The following is a 10,702-nucleotide window of genomic DNA, read 5'->3' as shown; positions in this document are numbered from 1 at the left end:
TTGAGTGTTTTTTTACGAACACACTCCGCCATTTTGTTTGTCAAGAGTAGAGTGCCTTTACGTATTATGGCGTTGTTAAGAGTGGATCAAAGTGGTAAGAAGTATTTTCAGGAAAAGAGATTACTTGAAATTAAACTAATCGAAATATGTAGATTTTATTAAGCAGATTTACAAAAATTTATATAAAATACTAGCTGACCCCGTGAACTTCGTTTCACCTACAATTTAATTTTGAATCTGCAAAATCGAATGCTTTGAAATCTTGCAGATGTTTTAAACATTGATGACGTCAGCCCAAAATTTTGCCAAATGAATCCTATCTAAAATGTCCAAAATAGGATGAGACTATACTTGTGATTTATCATTCCATTCGTATTTTTTAGTTTTGCTTATAGGGGGTGTCTCAAAAAAATTAATCACTGAGTCAATTTATTTTATTGATTGAATCAAGAATTGTAAAACTGAATTTTGAAATATTGCAGAGGTTTTGAAGTTACTGTTTGACATGGTAGGTTTTCAATCAAAATATATCTGTTTATCAAGCCCAAAAACTTGAAGACGTCATCTCAAGATTTTGCCGAATAGATCCTATCTAAAATGTGGAAAATATCATCAGTATATTTTCGTAATTTATCATTGCATTCATATTTTTTAGATTTGCTTTTACAGTGACTCAAAAAAATATATGGACCAGTCAATTTATTTTAGTGAATAACTCAAGAGTTGCAAAAATGAATACTTTGAGATCTTGTAGACGTTTTAAAGTTATTGTAGGCATGGTAAATTGTTAAGAATATTTATTTATTGCCCCCAAAAAATTGATGGAATGGCTCACTCGATTTTCGCAGATAATTTTGGGAATACAATACAGTTATTTTTAGTATTACACTGCACCAATCCAAGGTGGTATACGTGTTGATAGCAAATGTTTAGTTTAGTTTAGTTTAGTTTAGTTTATTGCCAAAAACAGTTTACACCATACAGGCAATCTTAGAAATTTGAAAAACACAACATCTAACAAACGTCCAACTGAAAATAACTATCTACATACATAACGTACAAATATCTAGAAAAAAATATTTAACTAAAAATACACATTCTTATTACTTAACCCACCTATCTTAATACAAAAGCTCCCGTTTAAACCTATTTAATGAAATATTAAAGATGTCGATGGTAGATGGTAAAGAATTTAAAGCCCGTGCCACTCTAGTAAAAGGACTGTGAATTCCGTAGTTAGTCCTGTGTGAGTCGATTTCGAATAGTATAGGATCCCGGATAAGATGATTAGGTACCCTTATTCGAAACGAACTTAATATTTCAGGAGAATGAATTGAATTATTAAATATTTTGTAGCCGAAGACAACGATGGCATTTTTCCGTCGTGACTCCAATGATTTTAGACCCACTAACTCGAGCCGTTCTTCATAGGTGTACAAATTTTTGTTTATGTTGAGTTTAAAAAGTAAAAAATTGACAAACTTCCTTTGCACTCTCTCTAGCCGTATATTTGAACACGAATAATAAGGATCCCACACAAGACTGCAATATTCGAGTGACGATCTCACAAATGCACAGTACAACTTAATTGCGACCGGTATATTTTTAAAATCTTTGCATTGACGTTTAACAAATCCACACATTCTCATAGCTTTATTGAGAATTCTTTCTATGTGGTACTCGAACGTATAAGACTTGTCAAACACTACACCAAGATCCTTTACCGTTTCAACTCTCAATATCTCGTTATCACATAAACAGTATCGGGCGCTTATCGGATTCTTGCATTTATGGAACGTAATAATTTTACATTTATCATAATTAATCAGTAAGTTGTTCATATCACACCAATTTGAAAACGAATCTAAGTCAGATTGAATTTTAAGAACATCTAGCTCCGAGCGAACTTCCATGTAGAGTTTCAGATCGTCGGCAAAGAGTAAGAATTGGCAATACTTAAAAATGTGAGTTATGTCATTAACAAAAAGAAGAAAAAGAATAGGGCCCAAGTGGCTACCTTGAGGAACACCGGATGTTGCTTTTATTTCATGAGAGAACAGTCCACTGATACGAACGGTCTGCGTTCTGCCATTTAAGTAAGAGGAAAGCCATGAAAGTAAATTACCTACAATACCATAATGCTTAAGTTTGATTAACAAAAGATTTGTATCAACGCGATCGAAGGCCTTACTAAAATCCGTATAAATGGAGTCCACCTGGTAACCTCTTTCTAATGAGTTTGAGATATAATTACTATAAATTGAGAGATTTGTCAGTGTACTGCGCTTAGGCATAAAACCATGTTGTTTAGTAGAAAGGATATTATAATAAGTATCGAGAAGTTTATCAGCTATAATGGATTCAAGAACCTTACATAATGATGAAATAATACAAACTGGACGATAATTCTTAACATCTGTTTTTGATCCCGATTTGTGAATTGGTATGATAAACGATGACTTCCAACGGACTGGGCACAAACCCGACCTTAATGATTGCTTAAAAAGGATTGTTATAGGTAGAGTAAGAGATGGGCTACACATTTTCAAAAAGTAAGCTGGTATTCCATCAGGTCCCGGATTGAAATTATTTTTTAAAGATACAAGTTTTTGGAAAACAGCATCAAAATTTATTTCAAGATTGTTAATGACTTGGAGAATTTCAGAATAATTCGTTGTCGAATTTCGGGTATTGTCACTTGGTGTTTGGAAATGTTGTACATAAACCTCCTCAAAAAAATCGGCAAACAAGTTACAGATTTGCTGGGGATCATTAGAGCTTATATTATTGTAGGTTACAAAATTAGGAACAGAAACTGAGTTATTAACTGATTTAACAAATTTCCAAAAATTATTACTGTTGACGTTAATGTTTTCTTCCGTTGTTGATATTAATGTTGCATAGTCACCTTTAATGTATTTTTTTACAAGAGAACGAAGATGTTTGAACTTGGTAAAGTGTTCTGCGTTATGCGTGTGTCTAAATTTAGCAAACATTTTATTTTTCTTCTTTACGAGCATTTTTGTAGCTTTAGAAAACCAGGTTGGAAAGTTGTTATTTTTTATCATAGTTTTACTAATAAAAGTAGAGCAAGCGTTGCTTAACGCATCATAAAAATTATTAAAATTTGTTTCGACATCCGTTGTACTTAGAAGGGCGTTCCAGTCTACGGAACCAAAATAATCATAATAGAATCGTAAGGTGCATTTTTAAAATTAAATTTATATAATGGCGGAGATTCGATTTCGCAAAGATCTGAAGGGATAATTAATTTTGCATTACAAGGGGGATGATGTCGATCCATGTCAGGAACAATACTATAACTGTCCCTTTGGACACTGAAGTTTACAGAATTTGAGAGAGCTAGATCCAACGTATTGTTATTATGGTTTAGGATGTAATTTACTTGATATAATTCGAGATAATTAAAAGAGTCTACTACAATGTTATACAGTTCAGAATTATTATATATAGGTCTTAACGCAGGTGAATTAGTATTATCATGAACCCATTCTATATTTGGCATATTATAATCGCCTAGAATACACACAATAGAATTAGGAAATCTATCTCTTACACTATCAAGGGAAGAAATATGGTCAAGATAAACGTTTACATCGGATGCTGGTGGAATGTAAACTCCTCCAAAAATAATTTGATTTTTTCCTACAGACATGGAGATGAATATTTCCTCACATCTTGAATTGTCCATCTTGATGTTGAGTGATGGATATCTTGAATGAACTGCGATGAGTACTCCTCCTCCTCGAACTTTATTACTAGTAAGTGAGTCCCTATCATGACGATATACATTATAGTTTGGCCCAAAAATTTCGGAACTTTTAATATCAGCACTAAGACCCGTCTCACTCAACACTATCACATCATAATTAAGATTAATAGTCTCGTGATAAAAATCAATTACTTTGGTTCTAAGACCCCTTACGTTTTGGTAAAAAATTTGTAGAGTTACTTGTCCTTTCGGATGTTTTTTGATACGTCAACAATTTTCGGTACTTTGTTTATAAACCTAATTGTTTTGCCAGTATCTCCGCTTTCCTGAATTGCACTCAGTTTTTCTCGCAATTTCTTGAGGTAATCCCGCTGCATTGGTGTTGAATCGCTCTGAATGTTGACTCCATCTGTTAACTTTTTTTTATTACGAAGAACCAGCATTACATCTGAATTACACTTTAGTTCAACTTTAATCGGTCTATTTTTAGAATTGGAAAATTTCCCTAATCGTACACATTTCACAGTAAATGCTCACAAAACGCGTAGATGTTCAGTTTGTGTCCGGGGAGATACAATGTTTCCAAGTAGGTACTCAGTACATAGAGTAGATGCTTAGGTATATAAGAGTAATAATGAAGTAGGTACTTCGTACTTCGAATATGAGTATCTACTCAGTTTTATTCATACCACCCAATTTCTCGCTTCAATGTTTGATTATGTTGATTATGAGCACAACGCTGATCAACTTCCATATCCGAATTACCTATGAAATAAATTATTGCGATTTGGACCTGAGGTAGTTCGTCGCACATTTGATTGACTTCGTAGACCTATGTGAGCTTGTCGTCTTCTCAGCATTTTAATGAACTTCATAAAACGACACAGAATCATTTTCACAGTCAATCAAATCTGTAAATTTTGTCTTGAGAATTTTAAAATATTGAAAACTTCAAATTAAATCCTCGAATAACGGTAAAGTTTGAGGTTTTGTCGAAACCAACAAAGTGAATATAGGTAAAAAGAATGACAGATCAAAATGAATAAGAAACTTTCGCAATGTGTAATTAAATTCACTTTAACCAAGGCTTTTCTTAAAATAAACGACGTTTTTTTTTACGAAAAAACAAAGAACGATTTGAAATGCAATATACTTTTCAGAATCGCACGGAAGAATTAGTTTTGTATGACACGTCAGTTAGACGACAGGTCCGTCAGAAACGCCAACTTTTGAAATTAATTCGAAGTGGCGATTCCCATACAAAATTTTTAGAGTTTTTTTATTTTTTAACTGTTCTTTTAAGTTATCTTTATTTTTTTTATTTATAAATCATCCCCGTAATATAAAAAAATGTTCAAATCAGTCAAGCCGTTTTTGAGTCTTAGCGGGACTAACAGGAACAGCAATTGATTTTTATTTTATAGACGATTAAAAAATGGGGGTTGGTGGTAGAAAGGTGAAAATTTAGGGTTATGTGTATTTTTTGATGCCAAATCTTAAAAAAATAAAAATAAAAAATTTTGTCCAAAAAATAGACAAACATTTTTTAGGGTGGGCCACCCTTATCACTTAGGGGTTTAAAAAATAGTTTACAACTTATTGTCAGACCTACCGAATATACATAAAAAATTTCATACAAATTGGTCTACCCATTTCGGAGAAATTCGGTTACAAACACTGTGACGCCAGAATTTTATTTGCATAATGCATTATTATTTTAGAACAAATTTCATTACCATAAAAAAGGTTATACTGACTTGACCTTAAAAGATAGACATATGCTGTCGCGGACTTTTCTTTAGAACTTTTAGAGGGGAACAATTTCGTCATACATGATTTTTACGTAACTTTAACCGTTTAAGCAGCGTAAGCAACGGAAGCTGTCAAAGGAAGAATAATTTTCCCGGTTTTCCGAATTTTTCATTGCTACTTCGCTCCTAATGATCGTAGCGTGATGTTATATAGCCTATATGTAGATATGATACATGGCCTATCCAACACAAAAAGATTTTTTGAATTTGAACCAGTAGTTTCTGAGATATGCGTGTTCAAATAAACAAAAGCTTCAGTTTTATTATATAAGTATAGATTAATGTGACCTATATATTATTATTTATACATTCTAGGAGTCCAATATCCATCAGTTCCTAAACTTTAAAGACATTGCACAACTCATCAGCAAATAAACCAATGAAATTCAAGAGCGTTTTTTGTTTAGATTCCACTGTCTATCAATATAAAATCTCATATATTGTGGTAACCCAAACATCCCGGCTTAAATTAACATGTGAAAAAAAAATTGAGAGCCCGCGGAAAATTTAAAAATTCAAAATTTGGCCTTGGCTGTGATCGTCTAACAAAATGAAAACCCTACGTTGTGTTTTTGAAAAATGGCGGGATGCGTTCAGATGCGAATGGTGGATCCCAACGTTGGAACAAGAGCACAACAAAATACCCATAGCACAAGCGGAGTTTGGGGCTACCGGTCGGGGCTGTTCTCCCCCGCGACCGCAAAGCAATTCTCTATTACTGACAAGCCGCCCCTGAATTCTATTCTAATCTGCATCTTTCGTACAGATGGCGCGATAAACCTCGCCAGCAGGCCAGCTCGACTAGAAACCGCGCACTCCGCTTCTGCCACGTATTTCGGCGTTATTTACCCCAATTCCATTTTAAATGTTCAATTTCTATGACTCTGATATTAAACTACAATTGAACAAGTGTCGAAGTTTCACAACAACATTTAAATTCGTCATACAATCTTGTGAAATTTTAAACAACAAATAATTGTTATTTGAGATTAAGATTGGACATCGGATAATTTATATGATGGGAACATTCGTCAACAAAATATCTATACAAAAAAAAAAACTAGCAAAGATATATAAAAACAAACAGATCTGGTGTGAAGTAAAACTTGTACGTGAGGTTAGGAACTGCAGGGCATGGGAATTTACGTCCAATTTAAATTATTCAACAAAGGAAATTACTGAAGTTAAAAATTGTGAGATAAAGAAAAATTGTATGAGGTGAAAATTGCAAAGCTAAAAAAATTTACATTACGTTAAAGGTTGCCTTGATCCAAGCGATTGGTTACTTAAAACAATTTGTTTTAAGGGAAGAAATTATTTTAGTACCCTGTCAGTTCACGATATTATGAATTTTGTTAATTTTTTAAGTGTTATAATGTAACACTTACGTATTAGCATCCAGAAACCTCATTCATAACTTGTAAACAAAGGGTGTTATCCTGACTAAGTGAATTTCATGAAATCTCCTAGTAAGTGTCTGTGTCTAAACAACTCTAATGTCTGTTAAATTGTGTTAGAACCAGTTAACGATTAAAATCCTAACCTGATCGGTGAATTTACAAACAATGAAACAAATTTACAGCACGCTGATTTTATTCACCGAGAAACGTAACAATATGTACATCAAGTAGAAGTAAACATAATTTTAAATTTAGAGCTTTCACCACAAGAAGCTTCTAACATGTTTAAAATGGTAAATTTGTATAGGGAAATATCGATTTTGCAATTACGCCCCGCCCCTCGGTCTGACAACGAATGAAAAATTCATCACGAATGAGATCGAGACGAATGGGTGGGGCTTCTCTTTTGGTTTTCTTTTTGAATTAATACATCTATTAGTTTTCTTTGTATATCACGATTACTTAAAAACAATCTCACATGGTAATTTCTGGTAGAAAAGTAAAGATTTTACAATTAAGCTCCGCCCCTCGGTTTACGACGAATACAAAAATCATCAGAATTGAGATAGGGCGGTAATATATATAGCCACCCATTCGTCTCGATTGAAACCTGGCTTTAATTTTTATTCTATATACACAGTATTCATTGAACAACAGGATATTCAAAAACATATTTTACATGGTAATTTCCTGTAGAGATATAAGGATTTTGCATTTAAGCTCCACCCTCTTGGTTGACAACAAATAAAAAAAAATCATTACGATTGAGACAGGGTGGGTGGGCGGGGTTAATATTTTAACTCTTACTCTTAATATAGGTAGTCATCTTTTCACAACAAAAATTTAACACATGTTTAAAATGCTAATTTTTATAGGGAAATACGGATTTTGCAGTTACGTTTCGCCCCTCGGTTTGGCAACGAATGAAACATTTATCACGAGATTAAGCTCCACCCATACCGGTCCCGACTCCAACAGTGATGAAGATTTCATTCTTGTCAGACCGAGGGGCGGAGCCTAATTGCAAAATCCATATTGAAGTACAAAAAAATTACCATTTTTTTGGATTTTCTGGATTTTCCAGATTTTCAAAAACGGTGATAGGACGGTTATTCTCTACCTTACTCTTAGTTGAATACCCCTTTTAAACATTCCCATATTTTGCAATATACAGCTCTCAAAGGTACATTGAGGGGTATCAATAAATACGAAAAAAAAAAATGTAAAATCCTTTCAATGTTTTTTTTTGTTTTTTGGATTTGTTTAAATTTTTCGGATGTGTTTCGATTTTTTGTATTTTCTGGATTTTTCCGTCTTTTTGGATTGTTTTAGATTATTTGTATTTTTTTAATTATCTTGTTTTTAAAGATTTTACATGTTTTCCAGATGTGCCAGATTTTCTGGATTTTACAGATTCTCCATATTTTCTGGATTTTCTGCATTTTCCAGATTTTCTGGTTCTTGCGAATTTTCCAGGTTTTTGGATTTTCTGGCTTTTCCAGATTCTTCGGATTTTGTGGTTTTTCTAGATTTTCTGGACTTTCCAGATATTCAAAAACCGTGATAGCAAGGTTACTATCTACCTTACTCTTAGTTGAGTACCCCTTTTAAACATTGCCATATTTTGTAATATACAGCTCTCAAAGGTGCATTGAGGGATATCGATAAAAACGAAAAAAAAAAGTATAAAAATCCGTTAAATTTTTGAGTTTTTTGGATGTTTAGATTTTTCGGATGTTTCGAATTTTTGGATTTTCTGGATTTTTCGTCTTTTTGGATTTTTTAATTTTTTTAATTTTCTGTTTTTTCAAGATTTTCCATGTTTTCCAGATGTGCCAGATTTTCTGGATTTTACAGATTCTCCATATTTTCTGGATTTTCTGCATTTTCCAAATTTTCTGGTTCTTGCGAATTTTCCAGGTTTTTGGATTTTCTGGCTTTTCCAGATTCTTCGGATTTTGTGGTTTTTCTAGATTTTCTGGACTTTCCAGATTTTCAAAAACCGTGATAGCAAGGTTACTATCTACCTTACTCTTAGTTGAGTACCCCTTTTAAACATTGCCATATTTTGTAATATACAGCTCTCAAAGGTGCATTGAGGGATATCGATAAAAACGAAAAAAAAAAGTATAAAAATCCTTTAAATTTTTGAGTTTTTTGGATGTTTAGATTTTTCGGATGTTTCGAATTTTTGGATTTTCTGGATTTTTCGTCTTTTTGGATTTTTTAATTTTTTTAATTTTCTGTTTTTTCAAGATTTTCCATGTTTTCCAGATGTGTCAGATTTTCTGGATTTTACAGATTCTCCATATTTTCTGGATTTTCTGCATTTTCCAAATTTTCTGGTTCTTGCGAATTTTCCAGGTTTTTGGATTTTCTGGCTTTTCCAGATTCTTCGGATTTTGTGGTTTTTCTAGATTTTCTGGACTTTCCAGATTTTCAAAAACCGTGATAGCAAGGTTACTATCTACCTTACTCTTAGTTGAGTACCCCTTTTAAACATTGCCATATTTTGTAATATACAGCTCTCAAAGGTGCATTGAGGGATATCGATAAAAACGAAAAAAAAAGTATAAAAAATCCTTTAAATTTTTGAGTTTTTTGGATGTTTAGATTTTTCGGATGTTTCGAATTTTTGGATTTTCTGGATTTTTCGTCTTTTTGGATTGTTGGATTTTTAAATTTTTTTAATTTTCTGTTTTTTCAAGATTTTCCATGTTTTCCAGATTTGCCAGATTTTCTGGATTTTCCAGATTGTCCATATTTTCTGGATTTTCAAAAAGGATAGTTTTTTTGGATTTGTTTAAATTTTTTGGAATTTTGAGAGAACAACAAAGCTAGAAAAAAATTGTGGAAGGTTATTTTGACAGAACTTCCCTGGCTTTTGAAGTATGCTCCGATCAATTCCGCTTCTTTAAAAAATTATAAAATTAGATTCTGCGATTTTCGCTTTGTGATAATTATCAGCCTCTATAAAGTGGCGTAATTAACATCCCCGCAACCCCTACATCTTTAAATATGAAATATAGATAACTAACGGGAAAAAATATTGACAATTTCAGTTTCTTAGAATATGCTTAACTTCGACTGTTTATGTTTATACCTCGACCGAATTCGACTACTAGCACAAACATCAAAGTACTAAGTTTTGTCCCCAAAACTCTCAGGAATTTTAAAAAATTCGGCAAAAATGTAAGATGACGGACAAATTTTAACCAACGATTTACCATGTTTCAAATAATAGTAGAATATTTGCACGATTTTGCAACTTTCGGTTTTTGCAACTTCAAAGTTACATTATAAAATATTGTTAAACAATGTTGATTTTTTTTCCAAAAATCTTATAACCGTAGAACGTTTGCAATATTTCGATACATTTTGCAAGATGTTGTAATTTTGATTTTTTCTCCAAAAATCTGGATGTCTAGGATAAAAACTCAACAGGGGTTCATAAACTACACGTGCAGGAATATCTTATTTTATAAAATGTAAATAATAGCTACTTATTACAGTAAATTTTGGAGATGACGTCAACAAATTGTTGGTAGGGATGATTATCTAAATTTTGATCATCTATATGATATTCGTAATTCATTCCATTTAAATGACGATTCTAGATTGTTTAAACATTTTTACCTATAAATACAGAATTCGTCATTTGTCTTTAATTAGGTACACTTTATTAGTTTATTTTTGACCTGAGGACGGTGACCTTTTGGATATTATTCAAACAGCTGTAAAAATATACAGTTTCCTTT

The sequence above is a fragment of the Zophobas morio genome, unplaced genomic scaffold, assembly GCF_036711695.1.
Source record: "Zophobas morio isolate AGI-343-1 ecotype UQ-CSIRO unplaced genomic scaffold, CSIRO_AGI_Zmor_V1 ptg000018l, whole genome shotgun sequence".
Taxonomy (NCBI): Eukaryota; Metazoa; Arthropoda; class Insecta; order Coleoptera; family Tenebrionidae; genus Zophobas; species Zophobas morio.
Note: the sequence above shows the minus strand (reverse complement) of the source record.